Below are 17,759 nucleotides of genomic sequence, written 5' to 3'. Positions count from 1 at the left end.
CAATGGATGATATACATGATGAGCTACATAAATAATGATAAGAATGTAAAAGAGTGATCTGTTTAGTAGAATTGTGCTTATAGGTGTATAGGAAAATACTTGGTTAGCTGTCCTTGTTGGCCATTTTAAGCCTAACCAAGTTCCCACTTTTTGCTCAAAATAACCTATTCCATTTGGTTATGTATTGACCTAACCCCATCAGCTATTCACGATTAGCTTTGGGTTCTGTAATCTAAAGAATCCGTGCGAGTGAGCAGCAGGCAAAAATGTTGAAGGATTTTTATATATGCTTTGTGGATGCTAAGTGAAGAATTACAAAAACAGTATTAATGAAGAAACATTAAATCTGTCTTGATTACATGAAAGCATTCTAGTTTGCATTGTAAGGATCAGTGCTGGAGTACCAAACAACTGTTAGTTGAGAAGTACGCCCACTTTGCAGCCACGATTTGTAAGATAATTAAATTTAAAATAGATTCCAAATGTAAATTAATTATAACCGTTATCTACTGCTTAATTATTAACTTACTTTTTCCTCTTATTAAAAGGGTGTACTGTGCAAAAACAATCGTCTGCCCTTGCCTCTCTATATTCTTTTGCTACAACTATTCTGAAACTGCACTTCAGCCGATAATTACAGAACTGTACAGCAATATACAGACAGCAAGCAGTCTGCCCCTGTTTCTTTATATTCTTCCGCTACAAATATTCTGAAACTGCAATTCAGCCGGTAATTACAGAACTGTATCAGCAATATGCAGACAGCAAGCAGTCTGCCCCTGTTTCTTTATATTCTTCCGCTACAAATATTCTGAAACTGCAATTCAGCCGGTAATTACAGAACTGTATCAGCAATATGCAGACATCACTATCACATCAGTGTGCCCCTGCTACTTTATATTCTTCTGCTACTTTATATTCTTCTGCTACAAGTATTCTGAAACTGCACCTTGCTCGTAATTACAGAAGCGTATAGCAATACGCTGACAATATTTAATGATTACTTATAAAACTCAGTTAATTTGGTTTTAAATAAATGTCGCAACATTCATTAAACGTCAAATACTCCCGTAACTTCTGACAGACGCGGGTCCTTTAAATGCTTATGATGTAAAATTTGTGCGACTATTTTGGGGACTGTAGCACGTGAAGTAGGGAGTTTGGTGAGTGGACTGTGCTGTTTTCAAGATTTGTTTAATGTGTTTGCTCAATTGTTTGCATTGCGTCGAATATACGTTGTTTATATTATTGTGCTATTAATTGAACTGGCCACCCCGTTTATATGTTTACAGTATTACATTTAAGAAAAGGCAGCTAGGTTTAAACTGCATTTTAATAACTTAAAAGTTGGCATGCAATAATCTGTGTAATCGTTAATGTACGTAACCATATCTGTAGCTCAACTAAACCCACTGTAAACGTTCTGTGGCCTGACCATAGTTGCTAATGGAATAATTTTGTTCTGTAATATAGTATTTTGCTTTGTGGAGCTAGGATTTGTTTGGTTTCTAGCGGTGTGTATGCTACTGGACTCTTGTTTCACTGTTTATGTGGAAAAGTGGGATTTCTGTAAGAATGCAGCTGAATGGCATGTTGGTGTTACTGAGTTAGGGGATGACATCTTCAGATTTACAGGCTTTCCTTGAAATAGGGAATGGCAACTGATAGTAAGCAGTACAACGGATTGTGCTTTCGGTTTTAACTATGTATTACAGATAAAAGTAAGCTGGGAACATACGCGCTTAACTAGTCAACTGACTGTATGGGCCATACTTCTGACCTCTTAGTAGAAGAAATTTGGGCAAAGCCTGACATAATGGGGGGACAAAAGCCCCAAAATGGGGACAAATTTCAAATATTGCTCTTGTAAACTTAGCATGCATTTTAACGGTTGTCTAACACAAAACCGGTTATTCTAACACCCCCTTTCAGTGGGGTGGGGGCAGGACGTTTTAAACTCAAATGCAGGACTTTACTTCAATCTACAGATCATCCCAGTAAATTGCCAGAAAACCACAATTGTATATCTTCTTCTTTCGGCTGCTCCCGTCAGGGGTCGCCACAGCAGATCAACTGTTTCCATTTTTCCTGCCCTCTGCATTTTGCTCTGTCCCACCAACCACCTGCATGTCCTCTCTCACCACATCCATAAACCTTATCTTACGCCTTCCTCTTTTCCTGTTTACCTGGAAGCTTCATCCTTAGTATCGTTTTCCCAATATACTCTGCATCCCTCCTCGGCACATGTCCAAACCAACGTAATCTTGCCTCTCTGACTTTGTCTCCAAACCTTCCAACCTGGACTGACCCTCCTAATCCTGTCCATCCTTGTCACACCCAGTGCAAATCTTAACATCTTCAACTCTGCCACGTCAAGCTCTGACTCCTTCCTTTTTGTCAATGCCACTGTCTCCAACCCATATAACATAGCTGGTCTCGCTACCCTCTTGTAGACCTTCCCTTTCACTCTTACTAGTACTCGTCTGTCACAAATCACTCCTGACACTCTTCTCCACCCACTCTATCCTGCCTGTACTCTCTTCTTCACCTCTCTTCCACACTCGCCATTTCTCTGAACTGTTGATCCCAAGTATTTATTTGCCACCTCTACTCCCTGTATCCTCACTATTCCTCTATCCTTCCTCTCATTCACACACATATATTCTGTCTTAGTCCTGTTGACCTTCATTCCTCTTCTTTCTAGAGCACATCTCCACCTCTCCAGGGTCTGCTCCACCTGTTCTCTACTCTCACTATAGATCACAATGTCATCTGCAAACATCATAGTCCACGGGGACTCCTGTCTGATTTCGTTTGCCAACCTGTTCATCACCATTATAAATAAGAAAGGGCTCAGAGCTGAACCTTGATGTAATTCCACCTTAAATGCATCCATCACTCCCACTGCAGACCTCACCGCTGTCACACTACCCTCGTACATATCCTGTACCACTCTTGCATACTTCTCTGACACTCCCAACTTCCTCATACAATACCACCGGGCCTCTGCTGAAAATGGACATGTATCCAGCCAGACTAGCCCGGTCAACAAATGTAAAATAAATAAAAATAAATAAACGCCTTCTGACATTCTCTGTACTTCTCCATTAACGCTCTCAAAGCAAACATCGCATCTGTAGTGCGCTTTCCTGACATGAAACCATACTGCTGATCACTAATCATCACCTCCCTTCTTAACCTAGCTTCCAATACTCTTTCCCATAACTTCATGCTGTATCTGATCAATTTAATCCCTCTGTCGTTACTACAGCTCTGCACATCACCCTTATTCTTAAAAATCGGTACCAAAACACTTTCTCTCCATTCCTCAGGCATCCTCTCACTTTCCAAGATTTCATTAATAGTTAAAACCTCCACTGCCATTTCACTTAAACACCTCCATGCTTCCACACAGGTATGTCATCTGGACCAATAGCCTTTCCGTTCTTCATCCTCTTCATAGCTATCCTTACTTCCTCTTTGCTAATCCACTGCACTTCATGATTCACTATCCGCACATCATCCATCCTTCTCTCCCTCTCATTCTTCTTTCATCAGCCCCTCAAAGTACTCTTTCCATCTGCTCAACACACTTTCCTCGCTTGTGAGTACGTTTCCCTCATTATCTTTTATCACCCGTACCTGCTGCACATCTTTACTAGCTCAGTCCCACTGTCTAGCCAATTGGTACAGGTCCTTTTCTCCCTCCTTAGTGTCCAGCCTTTTATACAACTCGTCATACGCCTTATCCTTAGCCACCTCTCTCTTTGCCATGCACCTCATCTCCTTATACTCTTGTCTACTTTCTTCATCTCTCTGACAGTCCCACTTCTTTTTCGCCAACCTCTTTCTCTCTCTGTATACTCTCCTGTACTTCTTCATTCCACCACTAGGTCTCCTCGTCCTCCTTTCTCTTTCCAGATGTCACACCAAGCACCTTTCTAGCCATCTCTCTTACTAGCTTTGCTGTAGTTACCCAGTTGTTCGGTAACTCTTCACTGCTACCCAGTTCCTGTCTTAACTCTTCCCTGAACATCACCTCACAATTACAATTTTTCAATTTCCACCATTTGATCCTTGGTGCTGCCCTCACACTCATCCTCCTCTACTTGATCACCAGTGTCATCCTACAAACCACCATCCTATGCTGCCTAACTACACTTTCCCCTGCCACCACTTTACAATCTCAAATCTCCTTCAATCCACCTGTGTGCATCTTCCTCCACTCTTGTATGTCACCCTATGCTCCTCCCTCTTGTTAAAATACGTATTCAACACAGCCATGTCCATCATTTTCGCAAAATCCGCTACCATCTGACCTTTTGCATTCCTTTGCTTAACACCATACCTACCTATCACTTCCTCATCCCCTCTGTTCCTTCACCAACATGCCCATTGAAATCTGCTTCAATCACCAGTCTGTCACCCTCGGGTACAGTCATCACCACTTCATCCAACTCGCTCCAAAATTTTTCTTTCTCATCCATCGCACACCCAACTTGTGAAGCATATGCACTAACAGCATTCATCATTACACCATCAATTTCCAGCTTCATAAACATCACTCTATTTGACACACTCTTTTTCATCTCCAAAACACTCTTAGCATACTGTTCCTTCAGGATAACCCCTACGCCATTTCTCCTCCCATCCACACCATGATAAAACAATTTGAACCTGCCTTCGATACACCTAGCCTTGCTCCCCTTCCATCTGGTCTCTTGCACACACAGTATACCAACCTTCCTTTGGTCCATCATATCAGCTAGCTCTCTCCCTATACCAGTCATACTGCCAACATTCAAAGTTCCGACCCTCACTATCACAGTCCTAGCCTTTACCTGCCTTCGGCCATGCCTTCTGCCAACAGTAGCCCAATTTCCACAAATACGAGAGAAAAAAATCTGGGCATTGTGTGAGAATATGGATAGTTTAGAACTATGGTGTGGGCATTGAATCTAGGTAATGCTGGTCACTATTAATGTGTCAGGGACATGCCTCTAAACCTATGTGAGAAATCTGGACAAAGTCAAAAATAATGGGGGCCCAAAAATAGGAGAAATTTTAAATATTGCTCCTATAAACTTAGAAAGTTGCTAGAATAAAATGTTTTGTGTTACTGTGTGTTCTCTGAAGGATTTAGAGTCTGAAACTTTTAAATGTCTGTCATTACTCAGTGAATTCAGTCCTCACTGACTTGCTACACCCATATTTTATGAGGAGCAGACCAAAAATGTTAAGCAAAAATCTGGGCATTATGTGAATATCTGGACAGTTGAGATCTATGATACTGATATCATTAGTCATCTGCCAAAAGAGCAAGTTGTGCCTAATCTGCTGCTTGTATGTTGCAGTCAACATCCCTGAGTTAGTTTTCATTGTTTTGTCTGTACCTTTCAAATGTACTAATTTTGAGTTTAAAAAAATCAGGATCCACCATGCCTCACATGGAAAGGAATAGTTACAGATTCTTTGTAAATAATTTTAATAAATAATTGTAAGTAACACTTAAGTCATGCTGATGTATCTAAATAACTTGAAGTAGGAAAGAGCAGTTATTAACCACCTTGTGAGCTTCCTTGTTGAAGTTCTTAGTGCCCTGTTTTGGTGTTTTTTTTTTTTTTTGTAGATTTTGATATGTGGTGTTCTACATTCTGGTGATAGAAGGTTGGGAGCTGTGTGACCACATAAGTATATTAGAGGGTCAGCCAGATGTCACACCAAGCACCTTTGTAGCCACCTCTCTTACTAGCTTTGCTGTAGTTACCCAGCTGTTCGGTAACTCTTCACTGCTACCCAGTGCCTGTCTTAACTCTTCCCTGAACATCACCTCACAATTACAATTTTTCAATTTCCACCATTTGATCCTTGGTGCTGCCCTCACACTCATCCTCCTCCTTCTTGATCACCAGTGTCATCCTACAAACCTGCCTCCGATAAACCTAGCCTTGCTCCCCTTCCATCTGGTCTCTTGCACACACAGTATACCAACCTTCCTTCGGTCCATCATATCAGCAAGCTCTCTCCCTATACCAGTCATACTGCCAACATTCAAAGTTCTGACCCTCACTATCACAGTCCTAGCCTTTACCTGCCTTCGGCCATGCCTTCTGCTAACAGTAGCCCAATTTCCACAAATATGAGAGAAAAAAATCTGGGCATTCTGTGAAAATATGGATAGTTTAGAACTATGGTGTGGGCATTGAATCTAGGTAATTGTTTAATATTAAATTAAAACTGTCCTTTAGGAGTTTCACAGCCTCCTGTGGTGATCTTTTCTACATTGTTTGTGAAATAGTACATCTGGAGAGCAGTTCAGAGTCTTTTTTTTTTTTTTTTCTAATTGCTACCTGTTTGTTCACGTATTTGTCTGCCTGGGATGACATGATCGACAGACCACGATGCTTTGCCAGAGATGGCCTGCGCCTGTCGCCCTTGGGATTCCGGATACTGGCTAAGGTTCTTGCCACCCTTATAGTGCCTTTTTTAGGCAAGGTTCAAATGACAAATTCACCACCGTAACGGGTACAAGCAAGCAAAATCTGAGGGTAATGCTACTCAGTGCTAGAAGTCTAAACCTCAAAATGCACTCACTCGAGGCACTCCTTAAAATGGAGAACATCGACATCTTTGCAGTGACAAAGACCTGGTTCAAAGCTCCAGAGAGCACCCCTGCATTACCAGGCTATAATTCATACCATACCTTTCGGCCATGTAACCCGGAACGAAGCACTAAAGGTGGAGGCATGTCCATATTCATTAAGGATATCCACACCTCCAGGCTAATTGCACAGAATAATGCATCCTAGATTATCCAAGTGCAACTAACTCTGGGCAAGACCGCAATCCAAATTGTAGCTTGCTACAGACCCCCCACCATGCCCCAGGATTCTCACTCCTCATTTCTTGATACACTGGAAAGTATTATGGTACAACCCAACACCCTAATAATGGGCGATTTCAACTGCCCCACCATTAACTGGGAAAACTACTCATGCGCCAACTCTTGCTCAACGTTTTCTGGAATTCATAAATTCCAACGCCTTGGATCAACTCATTCACTCCCCCACCAGGGGCAGCAATATCCTAGACCTGGTCATTACCAACATGAACAGCCGGTGTTCACACCAGAGGTCAATTCCTCGTTGGTCCGATCCGACCACAAGCTAATCACCCTAGACATCCACATCCTGCCCCCACCCCCAATTAGGGAAAATCACCATAAAAAAACTTCTCCAAAGCCAACTTCACACTTCTTAAGACAGAAGTGGCAAACTTTATGACACCCATGCAGACGGACATTAGAGGTATGACTGCTGAATCCTACACAAATGCACTTTATAAGCACTTACACAAGTGCGTGGATTATGCTATCCCTAATAGAACCAAGATGCTATCCTCCAAAAAAAGGAAGCCAATCTGGTGGTCCTCTGCCATAAGCAAACTCTACAACAGAAGAAAGTAACTGTTGCAAAAAAGAGTAAAATCCCATGACTGAAGGAACTCCCTGGTCAACCACAGTAAGAAGCTGAGATCCCTCATAAAATCCTCCAAAGCTAGTTACGAAAACAAAATTGCCACTGACTCTAAAGACAACCACAAAGCATTCTATAGCCATGTCAAGAATCTCAATTGCAACACTCAGATCTGCTGTGAGTTACAGCACAATGGCACTAAATATACAGAACCAACTGATATTGCCAACATTCTGGCAGGTTCAGTGCTAACTTTACCCCCCTCTCACCCCATAGCGGGCCCATCTCTATACCGGAAGAATGCAAAGTTCCTGTAGTCATGACTGCACAGGTAAAAAAAACACTCTCCAAAGCTAAGAACACAGCATCCATGGGACATGACAATACCCCAGGCTGCATTCTACACGAACTACAGAATGAACTGGCACCCTACCGAAGTACCATGTTCAGTCATATTCTCACATCAGGTTTTGTGCCCACTGAATGGCGCACCACAACAGTTATCCTACTCCACAAAGGGGGAGCCATGACGGAGCCTGAGAACTACCGCCCCATTAGCCTGATCTGCAAGGCCATGGAACGTATCATCATGGAACTCTCAAACAAAGACATTGGTAATCTCCAAACTCTGGACCCTACCCAGTTCGGGTTTGTAAAAGGCAGATCATGTCTCCTAAACCTGATTTAAGCAGTCACCAAAGCCATAGATGAGGGTAAGGTTGTTCACACAGCTTATCTAGATCTCACCAAGGCTTTCAACACCATCCCCCACTCTGAAATTATAGATAAGCTCACTAAACTAGGTATAAATCCCTATGTCACAAGATGGGCTGCCAACTGGTTCACAGACAGAACCCACACTGTGAAAGTAGCAGACTCCAAATCCAACTTCAGACCAGTGACAAGTGGAGTACCACAGGGTTCAGTCCTGTTTTGGTATCTACTTCTCTGAAGTGCAGACTAACACAGAAGGTCTTTGGCTAACAAAGTTTGCAGATGACTGCAAATTAGGAGCCATAATCGAAATTCCTAACGATGTGGACATACTACAAAAGGGCCTCACTGAGACAGATGCCTGGTGTCAAAGCCATGGCCTGAACCTCAATGCCAAAAAGTGTATTGGCATCTCCTTTGGTAAAAACTCTGTACCCATGAATTACCACATAGCTGGTAGTCTACTTAACGCCGGAAATGTGATGAGACCTTGGGACATAGGTGGACAGTAGTAGTCTGTCCTTTGATAATTACATCGCCACTGTGGTCAGGAAATCCTTCTACGTGGCTCACCTCATCACAAAAGGTTTCTCATCCAGAAAGAGGTCATTGTTCCCCTCTACTCATCACTCATTAGACCCATTGTAGAGTACAACGCCCCTTTTGGTATGTACCTCACAAGACATCTACAACAACTGGAAAGGCCACAGAAATACCTCAGAGAGGATTACTGGCCTCAAACAGATGCCCTACACAGACAGTCTCAAAAAAACTCCAGCTTTATGCCGTCGCATATCGCCTACTCGGAGGCAGTCTCTGCCTAATGTACAAGGCTATGTCAAACCCAGAGCTGTTGGACATGCTCCACTTAAATCCCAATCCCTCCGAGCTACACGCTCTAGAGACCTAAACCTTGTCACCACAATAAACAGAACATGCTGAAGGGATAGATTCCTGTCCCAGAGACTTCCCATACTCTGGAACAGACTACCTATCTATATCGAACAGAGCTCCTCATTAGCACTCTTCAAGAAATATCCTGATTGGATGGGAAATAGGAAATTCACCCCAGGGATCACTTCTGTGGCTCTGCTCGACAGGGGCACAGGAAAATAATTTTCTTGGGTGGCGAAAGCCAGGGTACCTTTTTGCCTAGGCTTATATAGGCCCTAGGGCCAATAGCCTAGTACCTACCTATGAACATCTTTCTGAAGCATTATTTTTTCACTCCTTTTTCAATTAACCTTTATTATTTATTTATTTATTTCAGTTTAACAGAGAAAGTCCATTGGGCCAAGGTAGCCCGTTTTCCATGGAGGCCCGCGGCGAAAAGCTCCAGACAGACAATATACAATGTATTAGTACAGCATATGAGAACAACAGTTTAACATTCAATATACAGTAAGGCAAGATTTTACATATCTTGAAATATATGAGCTGAGTCAATCACTTGTAAGATATTAGCAAAAACAAATTTATGTTCATTTAATACACTACATGTATTTAGGCAAAGGAATTTTAGAGAGATGAATTGAAGCAGTGGCAGAGATTAGAGTAGAACAGAATAGGGATAGTTATCAGGAATCAGGTAGGATGGGTACAGGAGCACTCCCAGAGGGAGTAGAGGTGAAAGTGGAGTAGGGTTTTAAAGGATGGTAGGTTAGGGGTAGTTCTAATGTAAGGGGGAAGAGAGTTCCATAATCTGGCAAGGGAGAATGATAGTAGAAGTTGCCCTGGTGCGTGTAAAGGCTTGTAAAGTTCTAAGAGGTTCTGATTTGTGGATCTAAGTGTTCTATGTGACTGGTGAAGTTTTAGGGAAGAGGAAAGTGATGGACAGTTAGAAGGTTTGAAAATTAGCTTGTGTGCTGTAGTTAGTTGAATGAAATTTGTTGGGAGTTCCAACCAATTTAGAGCATGTAGGGAGTTGCAATGGTGAGTGGAGGATTTGGATCCTGTGGCAAACTTTGAAATTTTGTTATAACATGAGGAAAGTTTAGATTTTAGGGATGATTGGAGGTTAGAGAGTAGCGGAGCTCCATAGAAAAGGGGAGGGTAGGAGGTAGGTGGTAGATAGGAGTTGTCTAGAAGACAGAGAAAGGTAGCGCCTGTGTCGATAAAGCATACCAAGTTTTTGATGAGTCTTTTTAATATTGGTTTGTAGGTGGATATCAAATTTTAGCTGGTCATCGATAAGAACGCCCAGAAGTTTTGTATGGGGAACTATTTCAATAGTTGTTTTGTTTAGGCTAAGTATAGAGAAGGATGCTTTGTCAACAGCAGTAAGTCTAGAAGGGGTAAAGATCATTATTTTATATTTGGAGGCATTTAGGGCTAGGTGATTGTCGAGCATCCAGGACTCGGTGGAGGAGAAGGTTTTGGCTGAGCAGATGATAGTGGAGTCGTCTGCATATTGCACCAGTTTAGCATTGGGGATCTTTTGGTGGAAATCATTGATGAAAATGTTAAATAGTAAAAGACGCAAAATAGAGCCTTGGGGTACACCTGTTGGGGTGTGAAGGAAAGAGGAAGTGCAGTAGTTCCATTTTACAGCTTGTTCCCTGGCTGAGAGATAGCTGGAGAACCATTTGACAGATGAAGAGGAGACATTAAGATGGGAGAGTTTAGAAAGTAGAAGCACATGAGAGACCGTGTTGAAAGCTTTAGATAAGTGGAGGAGGAGGGTAGAAACTATGTTTCCAGAGTCATGAGCAAAGTTAATGATTTTGAGGAAGGAAAGAAGGGCAGTGGTGGTGCTATGTCCTGGTATAAACCCGTGTTGGGTAGGAGTTAGGAGTTGGTTGTCCAAATAGGTAGGGTAATAGTTGGAGGCGAATACATTTTTCGAGTATCTTAGAGATAGGGGATAGGATAGCAATAGGGCAAAAGTTGGAGATTGAACATTTATTACCTCCTTTATGGAGGGGTATAATGAAGGCTTTTTTCCAGAGGTATGGTACATAGGACTCCTGAATGGAGCGATTGATTAGGATGCTGATTGGAAGGGCTATGCCATCAGCAGCTAGTTGGAGAAATTTGGATGTAATGTCATCTGGGGCATTAGAGCAAGGTTTTAACTTTTGTAGGAGCTTTTTTATAGTGTGGGTAGGAATGGATTTGAGAGTAAAAGGGGAGGACTTGGGGTTCATGGATGTTAAGTTTTTTCGTGGATGTTAAGTTTTTGTTATCAGTTAAGTTGGGGGGGATGTTGTTAGGGAAAGAAGAGGTGAGTTTGCCTATGAAGTCAATGAAAAGGAGTTAAATTGGGTAGTTAGGTGGAGGTCTGGTTTGTCTGGGTCAGTACAAGGGTTCTCTTTTTTTTTTTTGCCTGGGGATAAGATTGATGAAATACTATTCCAAAATTTTCTGGGGTTGGTTTTATGATTATTTTGAAGTTTAAGGTAGTAGGATTTGTGGTCAGTGGCTATTTATTTTTTTACTCAATTTTGCAGTTGCTTGTATTCGGCAAGAGAGTTGGGAGTTTTACATTTTTGGTAGTATTTCCAGATTTTATCTCTGTGATGCACAAGTAGTTTTGTGTCTTTATTTAGCCAGGGGGCTGTTTTGGATCTGAGTCTTTTGGTTCTACTTGGGGGCAAAGTGGTTAAGTATATCAGTGAAAATTCTATTGAAATGTGGGACTGCGGCATCTAAAGGGAGGGACTTTAGAGGTTTCCAGTCTATTTGTTTTAAGGTATTAGAGAAAATTAGGGGGTTGAAGTTTTGCATGTTGCGGGTGGTAATGTGTCTGTGCTGAAAGAGGATGGTGGAGGGGGAATGGCATATGTAGGCAGGGAGATGGTCACTAAGGGAGTCTGCGAGAATACCACTATCAGAAACTCAGTTTGGGTGGGAGACTAGTATCCAGTCAAGGATGCTACCTGTGGTGTAATCTTTATTTGGTCTAGTAGGGGTTTTGATTAGCTGTGTGAACTGATATAGGTTGATACTTTGAGAAGGGGTAGATGAGTCAACGGAAGACCAGTTTATGTTGACATCGTCTAGGATTATAGTCTCACTATTTATGTTGGAAGTGAATCAGGCAAGAATATCTTCCAGTATAAGGGATATTGTTACCAGGAGGAATGTACAGGGAGGCAATGCATAAAGTTTTATTGTTATTTACTTTGAGAAGGGCGAGGGTTAGCTTGGCGGTGTCAAATGAGGGTATGGGTTTAGTATAGGGTGTTACTGTTGAGGAGGAGAAGAGTAAGGCTACTCTTCCACCTTTCTTTTGAGGTCTGTCACTTCTTATAAGTTTATAGTTAGGGAGCATAATTTCTGTATCTGATTTCTGTGATAGAGACAATATCAGGTTTGTTATGAGAGATCCAGGTGTGAAAAGAAGGTATTTTATTACAAAGGCTCCTGGCATTAAGTGTGGCAAGGAGAAGAGATTTGTGGTGCAGGGGAGAGCTATGTGAATGTGGTTTTAGAGGTGGAGTTGTATGAAGGCCCTGGGTTAGGGTGTATGTCTCGAGAAAGAAGGAGGAGGTTGATAAATTTTGAGTAGAGTATGGATAGGTATCTATTTTCTAATGGGTCATAGGTGTAGATATTGGAACCTAATGAGGTGAGTTTGAAGGGTATGGGAAGTGGTTTACTATGGGTAAGGAAGAGCTTCCTTTGAAATAGAAAAGATTTGTTATGTTTGTACGGGTGGGGGAGGCTTGGGCTGTAAAGGGAAAGTCTTTTTAATGTAAATCGCAGTTGTATGAAAGAGAGGAATGCTGAAACTGTGGGAGATTAGTAAGGTAGAGTAAGCAGAAGAGGATTAGGCTTAGAAATAAGGGTATTGGAGCATAGGCAGATTTTGTTTGCATGGTGGGCGACAGAGTATGCATTGAGTGAGAAGGATGTATAGAAAGAGAGATGGTTAATAAGTTTGAGAGGAGAGGATTAGAATGAAATTTCTGAGGGTGTAGTCACAGGGATATAGAAGAATGGAGTGGAGGGGGGAAAAGACAATTGTAGTAGTGAGTGGATAAGGAGTAAGTGGGGGACAGTATTTGGAGGGTTTGGTTACTGGCTATCCTGATGGGGTGCGTGCACTAACCACCTAGTAGGGATAAGGTACAGTCAGTTATTCGGTAATTATTGAGGCAAGCAAGTTACATAAAAGCGTACACCATCCCTCGCCGTCTAATCCAAGTCATACGCCCACTGGAAAAATACAATGTCCGCTGATCTCACAAAGTGCAAACAGTTGAAAAAACAGAGAATGTCAAACATCCCATTCGTTAGAATATTAATTAGGCCAGACCTAGATACAAAAATGTATTAGGTAGTAAGCTCACACAGGAATCCTAAACCTTTTTCTCCCGTAGTTTGCTTACTTTGATCTTAGGGCCTCTCATTCGAATTCCCCTTCCAGATATCTTTCCTTCTAAAGCTGGAACTTGGAAAGGAGGTCTATAGGTCACATTTGTCCAAACATAAAGGAACTGTGGACAACATAGAGCTTTTTTCAGACTGCATCTCTGTTTTCAATGTCAAGAATAAATGGTGACTTTCACAACTGGTTTTAGCTGTTTGGCCATTGGAGGGGCCACAGCATCTCAGTCATACCTCCACAGCACTGGATCATTAGTTTAGGACTTGTGTCATGTCTTTTTAACGATTTTAATGCCCGTGGTCATCTATCCCCCCTCCAATTCCCAGAGTAAAAGTAAGTCTGTCTAGCCTTTGTGTGGCAGATAATCCATTCCCATGATTGTTTGGTTCAGTGGTCAGGATTGCTACCACATATCTCCAAAGTAGAAAAGTTCAGTATGGCCTTGGGGTTAGTATCTTCATGGTGTTTGCCTGTTTTCCCTATGCCAGCATGTTTTTATATACAGGTATTCCAGTTCCTTCTTCTCTCCCAAAACCTGTGATTAGGTTGGTAAGCTCCTCTAAAATGGTCTGTATATGTTGTATTTACTCTTGCAGTCTATTGGGTTGGTAAGCTCCTCTAAAACGGTCTGTATATGTTGTATTTACTCTTGCAGTCTACATCAAGGTTTCATGCTCAACAATTATTAGATCAATTCTTGTAAACTATCAAGATACTGATTTCTAAAATTGTTTCATACCCTTTTTCTATAATCTTTATTAAAAATATATAATTATCATCTTTTTTTAATTAAAAATGTTGGTTTTATTTGTATGTTTTCTTAAAATACTGTTAACCACTTCTCTTTAAATTACTGTCTTCTTCACGTCTTTTAGTATACTTACTGATCCTTCTCAAATACTATTATTATGCAAGTAATTTTCTAAGTAGCTAACAGTATTCTAAACACCTTTTTAAGTAAAACTAACTTTACCTACTCCTTGAATTAACATTTTTAGCTGTTAAATTATGCAGTTATGTAAGGAATATACGTATACAGTATTATGCTGTTTTAATCGCATTAAAAAAATCTGTAATTTTTCCAACTACTACTGACTGTGTATTGTGCCTTTGTTGGGAGTTTCTCCTTGGTCTTCCACTGAAAAGGGGCTTTTGTGTCCATTTGGATTATCCCTGTTAATCAAATGTCTGGAAATAGCATTTACTATGAGACCATAACTTAGACACTCGCATCTCATGTTTTTGCTTGTATAACTTTGACTGTTACTTTGACTCTGGAGCAGCTCAAAATAAGCCTTACTTGCTGAGAACAAGCTCTTTTATGCCCCCCATATATATATATATATATATATATATATATATATATATATATATATATATAGTGACACACACCCTACTTGTAGAAACCCCAAAGTGGTGTTCAGTGGCCTCTGGTAATCTTTTGCTCTAGCATGAGTGAACAAGTGATTCCCAGATCTTGAGTGTCCAGTACACATAAGATATCCCCAGTGTTTTGAAGATTAGTTAGGATTATTATTATTTGTTCCCAAAGTAAGTGAACTATTTGTTAACCAAGTAAGCCCACTGGATACACAGCCCCTTTTCAGGGGCGACGTGGGAGAAAATACCCAAGTGACTTGCTCAAGATCAGGCAGTAAGCAAATGAGGGCTGAGGGAATCAAATCCTGTACCATGAGAAGTACAGCTTACAACCTTTAACATCTGTATTAATAACCACACCACAGCTTACAACCTTTAACATCTGTATTAATAACCACACCACAGCTTACAACCTTTAACATCTGTATTAATAACCACACCACAGCTTACAACACAGCTTACAACCTTTAACATCTGTATTAATAACCACACCACAGCTTACAACCTTTAACATCTGTATTAATAACCACACCACAGCTTACAACCTTTAACATCTGTATTAATAGCCACACCACAAATGAAACTTCATTCTACCTTTTCCACTAGCTTTATTTTTTTTTCTTCTAACTAGTCTCCAAAAGTGAATTCATTATTCTAGGTGCAGACTTGCCTTGCCACAGTCCTGTACAGTGGAATTATAACTTGTATTTTTAAATTTTGGTCCTGAGGGTGCACCTTTATTATTGTCTTACTTGCAGATGTTCTGAATGACTGGACTCTGAGATGTTTCTTTAGAGATGGGGTTTTGGTGGCTGGGTTGTAAAGGATGAAACTTTGAAGGATAGACAAGGGGAAAGATGTCACATGTAAACTAAGCATTTTTTTTTCTTTTTTGCATGCAAGTATGAAAACTTAACATAGGTTCATAGGTGTGTACTAGGCTAATGGCCCTGGGGCCTTTACAAGCCTAGCCCATAGGATTACTATGACATTGTGCCACCCAACCTTGGTTCCCAGTGCCTCTGTCGAGTAAAGTCACTGGAGTGATCCCTGGGGTGAATTTTCTATTTCCCATCCACTCATCAAGATTTCTGTTGAAGAGGGCCAGTGAGTTGCTCTGCTTAACATGTATGCGCAGTCTATTCCATTATAGCATGAGCAGTCTCTGGGTTATGAACCTGTGCCTCCAGCATGTTCTGTTTGATTGTGGTAATGAGGTTGAGGTCTCTGCAGTGTGTGGTGTGGAGGGATTGGTATTTCTTTAGATGTAGCATTGCTAACAAAGGTGGGTCAGACATGGCTTTGTAATTCAAGCAGAGATTGCCTCTAAGTAGGCAATATGAGATGGAATAGTTGGAGATTTTTTAGTCTGTCCATATAGGACAAATGTTTAAAGCCTAGGATCCGCTTTGTGAGGTACTTTTGTTGCCTCTTCAGTTGTTGCAGGTGTTTAGTGAAGTACATGAGTGAAGTACATGCCAAATGGGGCATTGTACTCAATGACTGGCCTAATGGAAGAGTAGAGGGAGACAATTACCTCTTTCTTCCTGGATGCAAAACCCTTAGTAATGAAATGTGCCACATAGAAGGGCTTTCTGACCACAGTGGCAATGTGGTGGTCAAAAGAGAGGTTGCTGTCAACTGGTGTTCCCAGATCTTTTGTAATGCCTTCAGTGTTCAGTGGACTATTATCGATGTGGTAATTCATGGGAACCATTTTTTTCACAAAGGGGATGACACATTTTTTGGCATTGAGCTTAAGGCCATGCTTCTGACACCAGTCGTTGGTCTCAGTGAGGCCTTTCTGTAGGATGTCAACATCACTTGGGGAATTAATAATAGCTCCCAACTTGCAATTGTCTGCAAACGTTGTCAGCCAGTCCCTTCGTGTTGGCCTGGACTTCAGAGAAGTAGATACCAAACAGGAGAGGACCCAGGACCGAACTCTGTGGGACTCCACTCGTGACTTGTCGGTAATGTGACTTTGAGTCAGCTGCTTTCACACTGTGGGTTCTACCTGAGCCAGTTTGCAACCTACCTAGTGATGTAGGGTAGATGCCTAGCTTAGTGAGTTTTTCTATGATGCCTGAGTGGGGAATGGTATCAAAGGCTATGGTAATGGTATGAAGGTTCATATAGATGCCATCAGTTATCACAAAATATTGGAAAGTTGATAATAACGGAAAGCCTTTGAAACTTACAAGCTAATGGGATCATGGGCTGCAAAACCCTAAGATTTTGTTAAAGTTCTGAGGTTTACCATAAAACTTTGGATCTCTAGTCAGACTTGAGTGTTTTCAGTTGTAAGCATTCAGCTGTATTTTGCTACTTTTTTTTTTTACTTTATCTGGTGAGTCTTACTAGATGCATTATTGCCATAGGCTCATTTTATCCTGTGGTGGCAAATGCTTTCCTACTTTTTCTGTATTTTACTTTTAGGATTATTGTAACTGTACTCTCTGGTTATAACCATAAAAATCTGCTTGTCAAAAAGATCTACTGTTGGGACACCAAGCATTGAGACCGTGGAGTATAAAACCACATTTAATAAGAATACATAAAAACAAATGGACAAAAAAAGACCTTATTTTTGTGGATAAGAAGTTTTACCATTATTTTTTGTGATTTATCACTATTTATAGTTGTTCATGTTCTATTCTAGATCATATCTTACTAGTCATTTAGTCAGCTGTCCAAGGTTTCTTCTCAACTTCCCTCATCCTCCACAGTTGCCCCAGTCTTGGGGGCACTGGCAGATAAATGTAGATACAGATAACGTGCACACAGCCTAACTTATGACATTCAAACTGAACACATCAATTTATAACGTAAAAAATGTAGCCATATACTTTAAAGCT

At 41.1% G+C, this 17,759-nt stretch overlaps 1 protein-coding gene across 1 annotated transcript in view; it reads left to right on the top strand.

Annotated features, from left to right (window-relative positions):
• Window positions 1-1,091: 1,091 nt before the first annotated feature.
• Window positions 1,092-17,759, top strand: part of TRMT61A (tRNA methyltransferase 61A) — a 703,477-nt gene continuing 686,809 nt past the window's right edge. Inside the window, exon 1 of the mRNA XM_044074519.1 lies at window positions 1,092-1,163. The gene's annotated coding sequence lies outside the window, so the exon portion shown is untranslated. The remainder of the gene's footprint in view (window positions 1,164-17,759) is intronic.

The sequence above is a fragment of the Protopterus annectens genome, chromosome 6.part0 (assembly GCF_019279795.1).
Source record: "Protopterus annectens isolate FY-2018-M chromosome 6.part0, PAN1.0, whole genome shotgun sequence".
Taxonomy (NCBI): domain Eukaryota; kingdom Metazoa; phylum Chordata; order Ceratodontiformes; family Protopteridae; genus Protopterus; species Protopterus annectens.
The sequence above is the reverse complement of the archived record's forward strand: the minus strand, read 5'-3'. Positions and strand labels throughout refer to the sequence as shown.